The sequence below is a fragment of the Heliangelus exortis genome, chromosome 13 (genome assembly GCF_036169615.1).
Source record: "Heliangelus exortis chromosome 13, bHelExo1.hap1, whole genome shotgun sequence".
Taxonomy (NCBI): Eukaryota; Metazoa; Chordata; class Aves; order Apodiformes; family Trochilidae; genus Heliangelus; species Heliangelus exortis.
In genome coordinates, this window is record NC_092434.1 from 6748953 (window position 1) to 6764582 (window position 15630).

The following is a 15630-nucleotide window of genomic DNA, read 5'->3' on the forward strand; positions in this document are numbered from 1 at the left end:
CCGTTATAATGTATTGTCTGAACAAGCCAATAGGGCAAAAAAATAAAATAGAATGGGATCAGAGAAACTAATATGTTTTATCTGGAGCTAAATGACAGTAATTTAAAGGAAGCACATACTTATCAAATGCAAAATAGCTTCACCAAGAGTAGTTCTTGTACACAACAGAATTTAATTTGACAGTTCAGACACAGATTCAAGTGGAATAGTGTCCTTCCTAATTTTGTTTTTTTTAATATGAAAGAATATCACTTGTATATGGCTACTGATTTGCCCTGTAGTATTCTTGTAGTTGTTGGTTTTATGAAATCAGACAAGATGCAAAATGTGAATGATACCATTTAGAACTTCTAATGTGTTCTAATGCTTTTCCATTGTCTGAGAAGGCTGTTGAAGTGTAGGGGTGGACATGCTCAGTTCATGCGCAGAAACACCTGGAGAAAAAGCAGAATATTTCAGTTGCCGCTTATGAGCAAAGGCAGATACACTCCCTGTTTCACAATCTTCTGCTCCTTCTTTCTATCCATGAGACCCAGGCCAAATGCTAGAAAACAATTTGTTTCAAATAAATACTGAAGGAGAGGAAATATCTATCAAAATGTCCTGTAACATGATGCCCACGGCTGCAGAGATACAAAAACTTGGTGTAAAAATGTATTGAAATAACTTTCTACGTACCACAGAACTTGCAAAAAATGCTTCACAAGCACATCTCTGAAAATGTACAAGATTCTGCCTTAAAAACGTATTTGAAAGATGTTTTTGATGAGAATCTTGTGACCACCAACACCTGCATTAGCTGTCAACATTTATACTTCAAACTGCCCATGGGCTTGCTCAGTTTTAAGTGAAGGCATAGCAAGAATGGAAGATCTATGCATTTTATTCTTCCAGTGCTTTTTCATGAGCTAATTTCCTTTATTGTTTACTTAACAGACAGTGAAATAAACCCCCTCTCTTCTTATTACAAAGGTACCTCAGGTTATCTCCAGCAAATAAATTAAAATAGGCATCTACTGGACTGCATTCGGAATTTTTTTGGTTAAAGTCACAAGATGGAGAGCTCCTCCATTCTGGGAGGGAAAGGGAATTGAAGGAAGCAGCTCAGTAAGAGTGGAAGATGCTCTTGTTAGTGCAGGAGACTAAACTCCAACCTGACTGCACTCCCTGTCAGAGGCTTAAAATCCTCTTATCAAGCACCTGACCAAATCTGTGACAGGGCCTTAGCAGTTCAGTTGTGTCTGGTTCTGGCTCAGTGACCTGAGTGCTGCTTTAGGTCCAGCACAGCATATGAAATTTGTCTAACTATAAACACATCAGCATCGTCACTCACGGGGGTACTATTAAAACTGTTATGAAGTGAATTACCAAATAAAACTCTTTAAAGTGAGAATCACATTCATTAATAAAAGTTGCATTGGTATGTACTGTGAACAACAGCATTTTGTTACTCATCCACTATAGCTGACTTTGGCTTTTCATTATAAAGCCTCTGGCTTTTGAGGAAATGAATAAAGATGTGTCAAAATTGAAAGCTTCCTTTAGGTACCCTTCCATTATTTGCCACAGGTATAAATAGCATTCAATCCAGGGATTGTTAAATCACAGAAAAACAGCTTTCTAGGTATATAATTCTATAGATGGTAATGAATTTACAAATAGGGTCCGAGGAGTTAGGAGAATTACTAGGAAATTCAGGTAACGTGATAAATAATCCAGTGTTAGAGGAATTTTAACTGATCCAAAGTGCAAAAGAAAAACTGCAGTCAGTTTTGAAAATGAGCACGAGAGAGAAAGCTCTTTTCAATAAACAATACATAGTAGAGCATCTTCCTTTGTCATTTCAATTTGTTGCATAGATAGAAGACCAAAACTCTTCCTAGCTAAGGAAGATCAGATTCTCATTTTATATTGTATAATTTTTTTATCTAAAGTTGAGTAGTAAATGTAACTATTTCTGTATTCTGAGTATGAGTGGCCAATATAGTGTATTTTAATGTTTCGGATTTATTCTCTATGTAAACTGTGCTTCCTCTTCTCCAAAGGTACTACTGATAAGTAACAGTGTTTGTGTTATAGTAGCATCTAGATTCCAGGTCATGAATCAGGATCCTACTTGCAGGATATAATATCCCATGAGGGATACAATATCTGGGACACATTCCATATCTAGGAAAAACATTCCCGTTTGGAATAAAGTGAATGTTCTCATACTTTAAACTGCTCATAGGTGAAAATAAGAACTTGTTTGTTGGGCATAGCTTTTTTAGGGCAATCATCTAATTCTTTTTATCAAAAGAACCAAAGTGATGGATGCCTGCAGTTGTTCTTCAGGGAGTAAAATTGATCTTGTTTGTTAATAAGTGCCTCCTCATGCTGTAGTTTTGTACCACATGGAAAGATGCATGTATAACTTTGCTGGCCAGCTGATGCCATCTACTGGGGTCTGTCTAAAGAACTGAAGTGACTCATCATATTTTTCCATAGGAGTTACTCAGTGTTAGTTGGTCTAAAGCTAGTTTAAACGAAGACTTTTTTCTCTGCTTCTCAGTTTCTGGGGCAATGAAGTCATGCAAGACAATAGCCTCACTCATGTTTCTTGTTTGATTTGTTTTGGTATCTAGTGTTGCATTGCTGTTAGCAAATTTTCATCAGCAGGATCCAAAAGTTTTGAGTTCAAGTTCTGATTATTGAGTTTACCTACGTGCTTTGATTTAAAGAACCTTTAATCTAAATACTCAATGTTAAGTGTGTGATTTGTGTATGTTGCTATCCATAAAGTATTTCATTCGTATCTGTATGGTAAGCATTTGCTTCACTGCTATACCAAGTATCACTGAAGACAGGGAAAGTGGCCATGTGGTTATGTGACTTGCTGGACTTGCTGATTCTGAGTTTCAAGTTAAGCATTTCTTCTAAAGCTGTGTTTGAGCAATTAGAGGGCAGTATCTGGGCTCTCTTGGTTTGGAAGAGAATGATCTTCATTTTTACCAAAGTGGAAAAATTGCAGTGGTCAGTCCCGGATGGGAAGGCAGTAGAGCCCACTTGGATACATCATTGCCCCAGGACTCCTGGGTCTGCTGGAGAGCAGAGAATGATCAGGATGAAAGTGATGTTATTCAGAGGCTCCTATAAAGACTGGTGCAAAGATGCCTGGTGGATGTGATGGTTCTTTTTTTCTTTCACTTTTGGACTGTCTTTCCTAAACTAACTGGGCCAATAGAAAAGCTGGTGTTAAAAAAACAGAAAATAAGGAAGTGAGAAAGGATACGACTTTTCCTTTGCAAAGCCCATCAATTTCAGAAACTATAGATATGTGACTTTGCTTTGGATGCAGTGTTTATTACAGAAAGGTACAGACTGAAGAAAAGGGGAAAGGCTCTATATTTTCTAATACTGCTACTTTTTCATGACACCTATTGTTAATCATACCACTCAGTAAGTCTCACTTTGATGCATCATTTGTATAGATAGAAAAGGAAGTACAGTTGTAAAAAATTCTTTTGAATGTATTAGCTTATTTCTTTTATGAGAGTCTGCATCTGCCAATGAGACATGGAATTACTACAGTTGAAGCTAATGCATTGTGGAGGCTTGGGAACCAACACTGCTAATTCTCCCCAGTGGGAACTGAAATAATTCAAATTAAGGCTGGTGGACCTAGGGACTGGTAGGAATAGAGGAGGCACATTGCATGTTCAGGACAGATGGAGAGAATAACAATCCACTTAAAAGAGTTAATGTGTTTTTGCTGTTCTTTAAATAAGGATCTCTTCCTGTTATAAGTCTGTAGACATGATTTCTTTCAGGTACTTGCCTTAAATAAGCCTTGCCTAAGTCTGATGAGGCAATTGGAAACTTCTGATCTCTAGCCCAACTCTGTCCTCTTTGATAGCCTGCACTGATTACAATTACTTAGATTAGTGCAATTTACTGAAATACTACCAGGGTGAAATTCCTATAATGACTGCAAAAAAAGATCCTTGCATATGCTATATTGAAACCCTATGATTATAGTTAGATCCATGAAGCCCATCATGTGAATGTTAAATCTGGATTGTCCTGAATTCTACATCATGCAATAGCTATGTGCTTTAAATGGCTTGAAGGGAAAGAAGGAACAATCACGGTCTGATTAATAGTTCTTTTCACAGACATATTATGATCTTTGTCCTAAACCTTCTGACCAGCAATTAATTCCTATTATCCATTACTGTTTTCATCATTCATGGGTTGCATTGGGAATGACAAATGCCTCCTGTATTATTGCAGAAGTATGATTTGCACAATTGTATTTCTGTCATACTCAAGCTTTCATACTGAGAGCTTATTTCAAAGTACATTTTCTTAATGTTTGAAGCTTGCTGGTGAAATTTTTAAAAATTTAATTGAAAAGTGAAGATATCTCTCTGGCTCTCTTACACTGAAGAAAAGGAAATAAATTGTTGTGGATTTTTTTTTTCTACAAAACTTAGTATAGCTCTGATTGCTCTGATTCTTTTGCCTAGTCTGAGAAAGTATTAGGATTGTTCACTTAAAAATATCTCATTAAAAAGCCTGCTTGGCTGTGCTATTTCATTCTTATTCTTTCCTCTTAGTCCTCTGCAGCTTTGTCAAGCTATTATGTGCAACTTTGTGTTAGTAAAGCATAAGTATTCCATCTGTGGAATTTAGGAAAATACTTTTCACCCATTAACTGAAAAAAAGTTGAGACTAGACTTGTAAATGTTTCCATAAAATTTATTTTCCCTATCTCTATCTCAATTCAGTAAATCACAAAACATATGAGAGAGAAAAATGTATCACAGTTGATTTTCTGTAACCTAAAAAATCAAGAATAAATATTTAAATTCAACTGTAATTTCTTTCAGTGGGGGAAAAAACCCAAAACAACCCATTAACAGCTCCCATTAACAATCCCATTAACAGAAAGGATTTCCTTTCTCCTTTCAGAAAACTTGCAGAGAGGATGCATCACAGTTATAAAACTTCTAGGTTGTAGTGTTTCAGCTTTTACACATCTTGCATGGTAATTCAGACCTGGTTGTGGCACTTGATCATCCTCATTTCTAATTAATGCCCACTTTGGCTCACACATGAAAATACAAGTAATGTGAACATGGATGGAGATTCCTCTTGCAATAATTACAGAACTAATTTTTAGTCCTTTGGCATTGTAACTGTATGATCTGGACTTCTTCAGTCTGTAGTAATTTGTTAGAAACTAATTTTAAGTGCTTCACAGGAGTTCCAAGGTTGTTTTTTGTAAAAGAAGGGTTGTGGGACATAGTTAATCACATATTACCATATTTTCTCTGAGAAACATAGCACAGTGGTATAGATAAAGCAGGAAGATTTACTCCTAATGATGGTACAAGAGGTGTTAGAGGGGTTTGCAGGAAATAACAGTTAAATTATTATGAATTTCTTCATAAGCAAAAATCAAAGTGCTACTTCCAAGTAAAGGATGGTTGATGGCAACAGAATGTAAGCAGAAAGCAGCTGCTGCACTGGAGTAGTAAGACAGTTTCCAGTTACATTTTAGTTCTTTAGGCAGCAGGAGATTTACTGCTGTGTAACAATAAACAGAGTAGCTTTGCTTCTGGCCAACAGTCTGGGTTTAAAAAAAAACAAAACAAGTTTGGATTTATAATAAGTCCTGCTGTAGGAAGGACAGGATATCAAAATAAGACCACCAAATGTGCAAGAATGAATTTATCATTATTAAATGTCAGTTATCTTAGTTGGCAATGTACCAGCCTGCAAAAGATGTGCAACTTCAAAGTTTAAAGAATGAGGAAAAACAAATAGTCAAGAGAAAACAATAAATTGTATAATGTGAATAAAACAGATCCAGACTTTCCTTTAATTAGAGATAAGTTAAATCACTTCATGATGTTTTACTGCCCTACTTTCTTATAGTAACTTATTTCTTACCTACTTAACTGTGCTTATGATCTTTGTATTAATGGTCTAACATATCATAACAATTTTTAAATAACTACTTTTTTTTGTTAATGAAAAGCTGACCTATTTTTTTTTATCCCTGAGGGTAAACTAAAGCTTTGTCTATTACAACTTAATAATCAAACCATTCTAGATGAAATGACTTCTTCTGAACTGTGTGGTTAAGGGGAATTGCTAAAATATGGCATGTATTAAGTCTTTAGTTCATTTAACTCCCCTTTTTCTTCCTGTGGTTATGTTGTTCTTATTTCAAGTTTGGATTGCAGTAGTACCGGGGGCTAAAATCAGAGACAGAGTCCTACTGTGATAAATGCCTTGCAAATAAATAACATGAGATGGCAAGGTTCCTGCTCCAAATAGAATGCCTGAGAGGCCAGGGACGTGGGAATGAGGAGTATTGATCTCATAGCCATGGGATGCTCAGGCAGGGTGGGATTCAGACTCAGGCATTCTTCAACCTGCAAATACCTACAGAACATATCCAGCAGTTGTCTTTGCATTTTCTTGCAGTTCTGTATAGTGAAAAATTATTTCCAGTCTACATACTTGCAGAGCTTGGTTCAGAAAATGGGCAGTTGAACTAAGCCTCTAGGTCATTCTATAGTTTTCTCAGCTACTTTGCTCTTCAAAGAAGAAATAAATGTGTACATAAGCCAGCTCACACACACATTGAGGCAGAGGCTTTTAGGTTACTACTGCATTTAAACAGATAGCTTACTTTCCAGTTACCCAGTGTTCAGAGAAATTAGGTACTCCCAGGAAGTCATTTACCTGGAGGTGGTAGTAGTGCTTCAATCTCCCATTTCATGGGTTAAATTTTGACCAATATTAAAACCTATTAAGTGAAATTTGCACAGATATATCCCTGAATGTATCTCCTCCGCAGTTTTGTTGCATTTTGTCTATATTCTTAACTACATCAATTTTCAGATTGATACTTAATATTGTACTGACAATCATTCTGACCTTGACAGAACCTCTACTTGTTTGGCAGAACCTGAAACTTTAAAACTAAACTAGAAAGCCCTGTATTGCTACAGCTGTGAATCAGAATAACTGCATAGAGCCCTTGGTCAGGCTTGGCTGCAGCACACCAAACCTGCCCAAAAATCCCATTGTCCTCTCACTCATCTTGATCTCTTGGGGTTGTGCTGCAAAGATTTCTAAATGGACAGGAAACAACCTGATGCTCAGAGGAAATAAGTAAGAATAGGTAAGAGGAGAGGTGATGGATTTCAAACAGAACAACAGGTTTGCATAGGTGGTTAGTGAACTTGGCTGGTCTTATTTGATAAAAGGTTACAGGTTAACAAGATGAAAACAAGGCACTCCAGGATATACCTAAAAGTCACTCATTTTTAATTTAAAAATTCACATGGTAAAGCAAGCGCTTAAGAGAGTAATTTAGAATAAGTATCATGCTAAAGGGCATGTTTCTGCATGACTTCCTTTAATAACTGCAGTCTACAGCCTAATTCTGCCTTTCAGATTATTGCAGTGTGAGCACTTTTATTTTTTATAGTTGTACAGTGGGCTATTTTATTCTTGCTATAGTGAAAACATGATTTTTGTTGTTGACTTTTTAAATGGTGATCACTTAATTGGAAACAGATGCTGATGTAAGAGGAAAAAAATTTCAATTAATACATTTGAGCTGGAAAATTTCAGGTACCTGAAGAGCTGAAGCAATTTTAAAACAAAGGGTAGATTTTGTTGTCCATTAATTTATATACAGATCACTTTATCATAGTATAACTACTCAAAAGCTAATGAGATCATTGGAAGGTTTGTACCGTTTAGTTTGTACATAAACTGCCTAATGCTGAATAGAATAGAAAAATGATATAAGCTTCAGTTTAAGGTGTTATTTTTTACTTGGATAAACTGGTGTTTACCTTTTCCTTCTCATTAAAGAGTCTGTTGTACCCTTGTATTTTTTGAGGTGTACATTTACTAATTATTATAAACACACACTTAAATTAGTATTTCAGTAAGAGTCTCTTGGGAAAGTAGAAAGTAATCTGAACTAAGTCAGGAATCCTCAAATGACTGACCCAAGGGGACTTTGCTCAGGAGCTTGAAGCCTCAGCTGAAGCCTGCTCTTGACTTGCAAAAGCAGTTGTCTGGGAACTCACAATTTGTGGCTAGTGGTCAGTCCCTACAATAAAGGCTTTTTGAGCCAACTGATTGAAATAGTGATTTCATGCATAAGCCACAAGTAGAGTATTGCATCCAAAATTAATTTAAGTCCATTTTTTTTCCATTTAAAAAACAAAACAAAACCAAAAAGAGGCTTATTCTGAAATTTTTTCACCTTATATGAACTTTATACGAGACATTTTGAGACATATGGCATGACTTCTAGTTACAGTTTCTGGGCTTCAAAGTGTATGCCAAGTCTTTCCCTGGTGGTATAGCATAGTTCTCAGAAGTTAGTTTGTATGGTACATGTATTAATGTTATTTTTTATGTTGGATATCACATGGGAATGTTGCAGCTCTTGTGACCTCAAAAATAAAGCGAAGTAGTGAGAAACCTTGATGTAATTTCAAACTAAAATTTCAAACTAGAATTTTCATCCTTGATTTTGACACGCAACACCAGGCCTGAAGCATTGGTGTGCTTCCCCAATGCCAGGAACATCCTGCTTAGGCGTGGAAATTTGCAGAGTTAGCAGCATCGTGAAAGAAGTTAAAATATTATGTATTACCATAGTGTGCAGCAGTGCATATTGTACTATTGTGCTTTTACTACACACTTATTAATTGGGTTGGGTTTAGATGATATTTAAGGTCCCTTCCAACCCTAGCCAGTCTATGATTACTCTATTATTGTTCTGTACTCCTCTACAGGTTGCTCACTGGAGAAGCAACACTCTTATGGGACCATAGCTTGTGGCTCACAGGAGGTGCCTTCTCCCTCCTAAGCTCTGAGCTGGCAAAAAGCAATTCCCACTATGGCTGTGTCCCTGTTCACCAGTGGGAATATCTGAGAGCATCCCAAGTCATGTGTAACATTAGCCTGGAAAGAGGCATCTGAACTGCACTTACAGAGCTCCAGGTAATATTCATGTTGGCTTTTTCATAATTATGTCATAACCTTTTTTTACAGTTTTTTTGGGTTTTTTCTTTTGAACAGTACAAGAGGTTAAAAAATTATGATTAGTGATTGTGTTTATCTGGAGCAGGGATAAGCATTTTGGACTAGCTCTAAACCTCCAAGTAATGCTTTGGCTTCTGGTGTGAAATATGTGTTTTACAGGAAAATATCAAGTATGTAATTGCAGAATAGTTGTTATTTCAGCTATGTTTCTATCTGCTGTCTAGTCTGGTCTGAGTTTATATCCAGATGACATATGAAGTTGATTAACATGGCATAATGTATATTCAAATCCCTATAATGATTCCTGCAATACTTTTTTTTTTCTACACATTTTTAAAATAATACCCAAGCCCCAGAAGACTATGAGCTTATAAATTGCCTAGGAAATGGATGCAAAATAATTATTTTTATAATATGCTTTTGTTATTTGAAAATCTATTCAAGCTATTTAAATAGCTTTCAAAATGCATAGCATAGGTTTAAAATGCAGCATATTTTACAATCCTGCTGTGGACAGTAAGCTGTACAAAACTTTTTAATATATTTATAACAAGTCCAGTTTTTATCTTTATAAATTTTGTGGAATGAAAATGTACTGATTTTGTATGTGTGGGAAAAGTGTGTTACATAAAAAGAATTATGAAAAAAACTATGTATTAAGATGAGAAAAAGTCATTTTCCAACAAATTCCAAACAGTTCTGAGTCTGAAAAAAAGAAAATACATTTTGATCTTTGGAATCAAAGAGATCTGTCTCAGCAAAATAGCAGCTAAATATGTAACTGGAGAACAGTTATTTCTTCTGTTTATTTCCTGTCTCAGCTTCACTGAAATACAAATTCATGTAGTTATGTGGACTCAGATTAAGATGGAAAGTAATATTTCAAATCCATTCAGCATTATTGAAACCAAAATGAAGTAATGTGTCCTCTCTGGGGCATAGGACTTCAAGAAGGGCTTGGACTTGTGGGCCATTTGAAGAAAGCCACTAAGACAGCTTCAAAAGATATCAGAGCACATTTTTTGAGTAAAAATATAAATGAATTAAGGTTGGTTAGCCCAAGGGAAAGAACACTAAAACCAGGGCAGTTTTAGTTTTATTATTGAAAACCTGATAGTGTAGAAGAGCAGGTATGTGTTACTCCAGTATGTCCATCATGGAGAGAATAAGAACAATGGTATTACAAGTATGACTTAGGTTAAATGGAATGAGAAAAAATATTCTAATGGCTGGATATCTGCTGCTGGAATGGAATGCCTGAGGAGGTTACAGAGATTCCATATTTAGGAATAGTTTAGAGGAGTGTTGACAAGTACCTGCTGGGAATGACATAATTGTGATTTATTTTGGAGCACAGAAAAGTATTGAAGTATTGGTGTATGTCTAGAGACCATATAAAGCCTTTTTTTTTTTTTTTTTTTTTTTTTTTTTTTTTTTCTGTTTTGTGATTTTGTTAACAGGACTTCATGTCTCTCTTGACTGCAGATTTCAAAATGCCTTTTAAGGAAAGGATGGATAAAATGGGAACATAGTTTTATTCATTTTTTTTTATTAAAAGTTTTATACACTGATGCTAGAGGAAATGCTCTGAAAGTAGCCTGACTTGAACACAGTGTGAGCTTTTTTCAGTTTTCCTTAATTGAAAGAATTATGATTAATTATTATTATTACTAATGCTATTATTATTACAGAAATCTGTAATTAAAAAACAAAACAAAACAAAAAAAACATTAAACTATTTTGGAGTCCAGTTGAAATTAATTTCATAATCTCTTAGACTGTATAGAAGCAAGTCTACAATTTACAAATAATCTGACTGTGCTCCTTTAAGCATTATGATCTTCAAAATTATTTACTGGTTAGTCAGGTGTTTTTCCTAAATGTATTATCATTTTTGTATTTCACAAATAAGTTCTCAAGAGATACAGGAAAGGTTCACACAGACTGAGGCAGTGGAGAGACTGAAATAGCTCTGCAGCTGAGGTTATGTGACAGTTCCTTCTTTGGGCAAGAAAGTATCTATTTGTTCATGATATAATGAAAAAATAACATATTCTGTCATTCAAAAACCCAGACAAAATCCAGCTGAGAATTTTGGACAAGTGTTCCTGTGTCAAAGTGAGAATATTTTCTTATGACATCATTTAGTGTTTGAAAGAGCTGCCAGGTAACTGTATCACACCTAGTTTAAGGCAGAATGAAATCAGGCTTCATTAATGTGTCTTCTAACATTATGAAAGCCTGTTCTTACCATTCTTCAAGGATTAAAGAACCATCTCCTTAGTTTTGCACTACAGTCTGTGGAAAACTTTGGTGTGTGGAAAACCACGGTGTGCAGTTTCTCAAGTGGGAAGTGTCACACTGAACTGAAACACACCTTGGATCCTTTTCTTACTAGGGTTTACAGAACTTGGTAATAAAGTTTTCACTTCAGTGACAACCTAAAGATGCTATTTCAGCATATCTGAAGTTGAGTATTGAAAGAACAGTCTTTGGCTACTTTGTGGAAATACCATCCTGGAGGGATGGAGAGACTGTGATCTATGACAAAAAGATGGTGACAAGGGGGTGGCTTTCTAGGGGGGATGAAATAAACTGCTGGCTGCACCTTAGTTGGGGTAGAAAGAGCCCTCCTATGGACCAAAGAGGACTGAATTTGCTGCAATTTAGATAGGTCTTGATTGCCAGCAGCCCTGTAGTTGATGCCAAGCCTCCAAGGCCAGGGCAGATAGGGAGGGTTACGTTTTGCTCTCTCTTCATTCCCTGTTTTGAGTTTATTTTAATTAAATTCAGCATTTAGGTGTAAAAACTTTCTAGTTTCTTTGGGGAGGAGTGGGTCAGGATGGGTCTAGAATATCATTTCCAGTGCCTTGGGGACTCAGATCCCCATGGATGGAGATGAGTGTTGGGCGAGATTTGTGTTATTTTTATCTGTGATATTAAATTTTATTTTCCTACAGTTTGGGATGTGTTAATATTGTCAAATTAAATTAAAGTAGGTAAATCATTACAGTGCATTTTCCTGCTATTGCAGAAATTTCCTGCAGAAAGGCTGTTACAAAACTGAAAGCTGGGATTGCCATCAAATGCACTTTAAAAATTAGTTTGAAGCACACTTCACATCAGTTCACTCATGGTGAGAAATATTTACTTGGTTTCATACCTCTAGAAAAAACCAAATGGAGAGGCTTTTAATTTACCTACCAAAATTAGTGTGTGTTTGAAACAGGCTTTACCTGAAGTAATGGTTGCATTTACCATCAGTTCTTCTTTAAGTGTTGAAAATATAGAAATTCAGTTTTCCAGAAGACTGGAACAGTATGTGCAATGAGAAAGAAAAGGTTTTCACACCTCCCTAGGTTAACTTGGATCAGCAGAAGTCTTTGGCAGGTATTTCACCTCTTAAGCTCGTTTAAAATAATTAGTTTTAAGGGAAGACTCTAACAAATAATATTGCACAATTTGCATTATGCTCTTCTGAAACTGCTTCTTTATATCCGTGTGGTCAAGAGATGATTGTACATGCTTGAGATTTTACATTGTGTGGGTTATTCTTACTGCCTGCCTTAGTAAAATGTCTATTTTAAAAGTATAGGCTCCCAGAATAGCAAGTGAGAAGAGGTAATCTCCTGTAGACAGGAAATTATGAGAACATTTCTCCAATGGAAATTTATGTTCCTATTTTAGGCACCTATATTACATGCCCAGGGTTAGATGATATAATGACTTCTTCAGATACTGTTTAGAAAGGTTCTTGAACTGGACTGGGAGGCAAAGAGGATCTGCAAAGGAAACCTGTGAATAAATTATCTTATTCCGTTTTTTTGATTGTCATCAAAATAGTGAATACTAAATATAGTCTGAAACAGAAAACCTTCATTTTGGGGGAGGGCCAGAAAATGAAATTCTCATAAACTACCTAATTTCAGATATTGTTTTTATGGAACAAGATTTTACTAAAGAAACATGATCGCTACAAACTTTCATCAGCCTGGTCTGTTGTAAACAGTGAATTACATGTGAGAAATAATATCCAATTATAAATTTGGAGGATTTAGCAGAAAAAGAAATAGTAACCAAATCCCAATTTGGTAGCCTCTAGAAGTAACTCTAAGTTTGGGAAGCTGAGTGATAGAATTTTAAAGAGAAGAACTGATATAACTGAAAATGTTCAGAGGAGTACACAGTTTTGCAAGGTGAAGACCAGATTTCTATAAATTCTCATATGACTTCATTTATTTGTGATTGTGTTAAATGTATATGATAAGAATGATGGTGTTTGCTCTAAATTAACAAAATATGTCATGAGTTGCTATTTTAAACTAAAAACAAACAAAAAATATATTTCAAACAAATGGAATAGAGATATTTATTGGGATCAGTCACAAATAAAGCAGGGACTCTGTGGATTTTGCTTTTTTAAATTTCATAGCTGTCCACATTTTATAATTATCCTTTTACCTTGAGCACCGTTTCTCTTGAAGGGAAATTAAGATGGAATTTCTCAGAAAAGATCACATCTAGTGGCTTCTGGTTTTAAAAATAAATAAATAAATATATATATAAATACCAGTGCTAAAGGCTAAAAGGCTTTATTAACATTGTAAAGAAGAAATCTGCAAAAGCTTGGTGCTTCAGGCTTGTTACAAGGTACCTGCATTTGGGCATCCTGACACTCTATAATTGAAATTCATTGCTCAGCCCTTTGTCTATAAAATGGTGTCCTGCCAGCAGCACTGCCTGCCTGCTGTGTTCTCTGGGTACCCCTCTAGGCCACCTTAAAGCACTTGGGATGAAAAAGCCTTTGTTAGGTGAGAGCCCTGAGTTTGCTCTGTCAAAATAGAAGGTGAATTTAGGAATAGGAAACATTTCATTATGCTGAAACACAGTATAATGGCATTGCTGAGAAAGAAGGGAAGTATGCGTCCATTTTCCTTTCTGATTTTGAAGCGGTTTTCAGGTTCTTCATTAAAAGTTATTACTATCATTTTTTAAATTAAATTTTAATTTAACCTTCCAATGTACCTCCTGCACTTGAAGTAATTAGTTTTCTCCCTCCCTTCCACTCCTACAGCAACAAGAGATGGCAGGAGCATAATTCTTGGCATCTCCTGTATTAAGAACAGGAGCAAAGATGCCAGCCACTTGCCATGTTTGGATGAATCAGCAGATCTGTCTAAATGATGTCTGAAAATTGGATTAGGTTTTTCTGATAAGTTACAGGCAGGATTGAACATGCAATGGTGCAGCACTCTTCCCTTCCTTCCCTCATTGTCTTTATCCTCTTTACCTAGAGAGGAAAAACTTTTTCATTCTGCACCACCTTAAAATGAGATTAAAGAAGGAAAATAAGGTGTTTATGACAGAAGCACAGCAGGAGAATCTCCACTGTGTAAATAGTCTCTTCAGCTACATTGAAATCATAGAAATTTAACAGGAAAGCACAAATACAGAAGAGACTTGTAAACTGCATATATTAGATTTTCATCCTTAAATTTACCTTGGTCTGGATCTGGCTGGGATCCTACATCTAAGATTGTTTTGTGGTCCATTTTCAAAAAGAGGAGTTTGTAGAAACTTGCAAAAATATTCAACTTCTCACAAGATTTCTGACATTCAGTTTGAATGATGTATTACAATATCAACTGCTTTCAACTTCATTTTTCCTCTATTTGCAGTAGAAACGTTATTAGATATGGATTTAAATAATGGAATTACCAGTGAGTGGTAATTTTAAAGTATCTGTGTGGGAACTTCTTGAGGAGTTACTGTACTACTGAAATCAAATCAGGAGTCAGATTTAAACCTACTCTTGCCTTAAGCTATCTTGAATATTATCAACATCTTTCTGTCCCTTCTGAAAACAAATGGAGAGGTAAAATTCTTTAAGTAATGGTATGTTTCCTATTTTGTGTCACCTGACAAACTAAAGAGAATTGTAATTTTTATAATCAAAAAAGAAATCAAAACAGATTTTGAACAAGTATAAAAAAAGGTTACTGATCAACTTTGGGAACTGTTCTTAGTATCATGCTCTTTTTTAATTTATTTTAATATTATGAATTATATGTTACTGAGGACTTTCTGTGGGCAATGTGTCTCAGCTTTGTTTTCCTGATGTCCATCCTCTGAGGTGGTGCAGCATCCTCTTGCCTTCTGAACTGCTGCTGGTTTTGAGGTGATAGACTGAGCTGATGGTTTAAATGATTTGTCTGTGGTAAACATTTAGCTTCACTTTGCAATTTGTTTCATTTAACTGTACCTTCTAATAGTTGCTAAACAACATTCTTTTTTAGGGTTCAGTTGAGAAATTCCCCCACGAGCTCAAAGTGAGTTAATGTGTAAGAACAGCCAACTCCCAGAAAGGCAAACTCTGATGCATTTTAGATTTTCCCTGACAGGCAGTAGAGAAAGTTTCCAGCCCACTGATCACTGTGATCACTGGTTGCTTTCTCTGCTGTGCTTAGTGTTTTGGGTTTTGCCTGGTTTATTACCTCAATGCTCCTCCATTGCCTGCAGCTCCTATCCTCTCTCTGTTCCTGTCACCATGAGTGTGTGTTA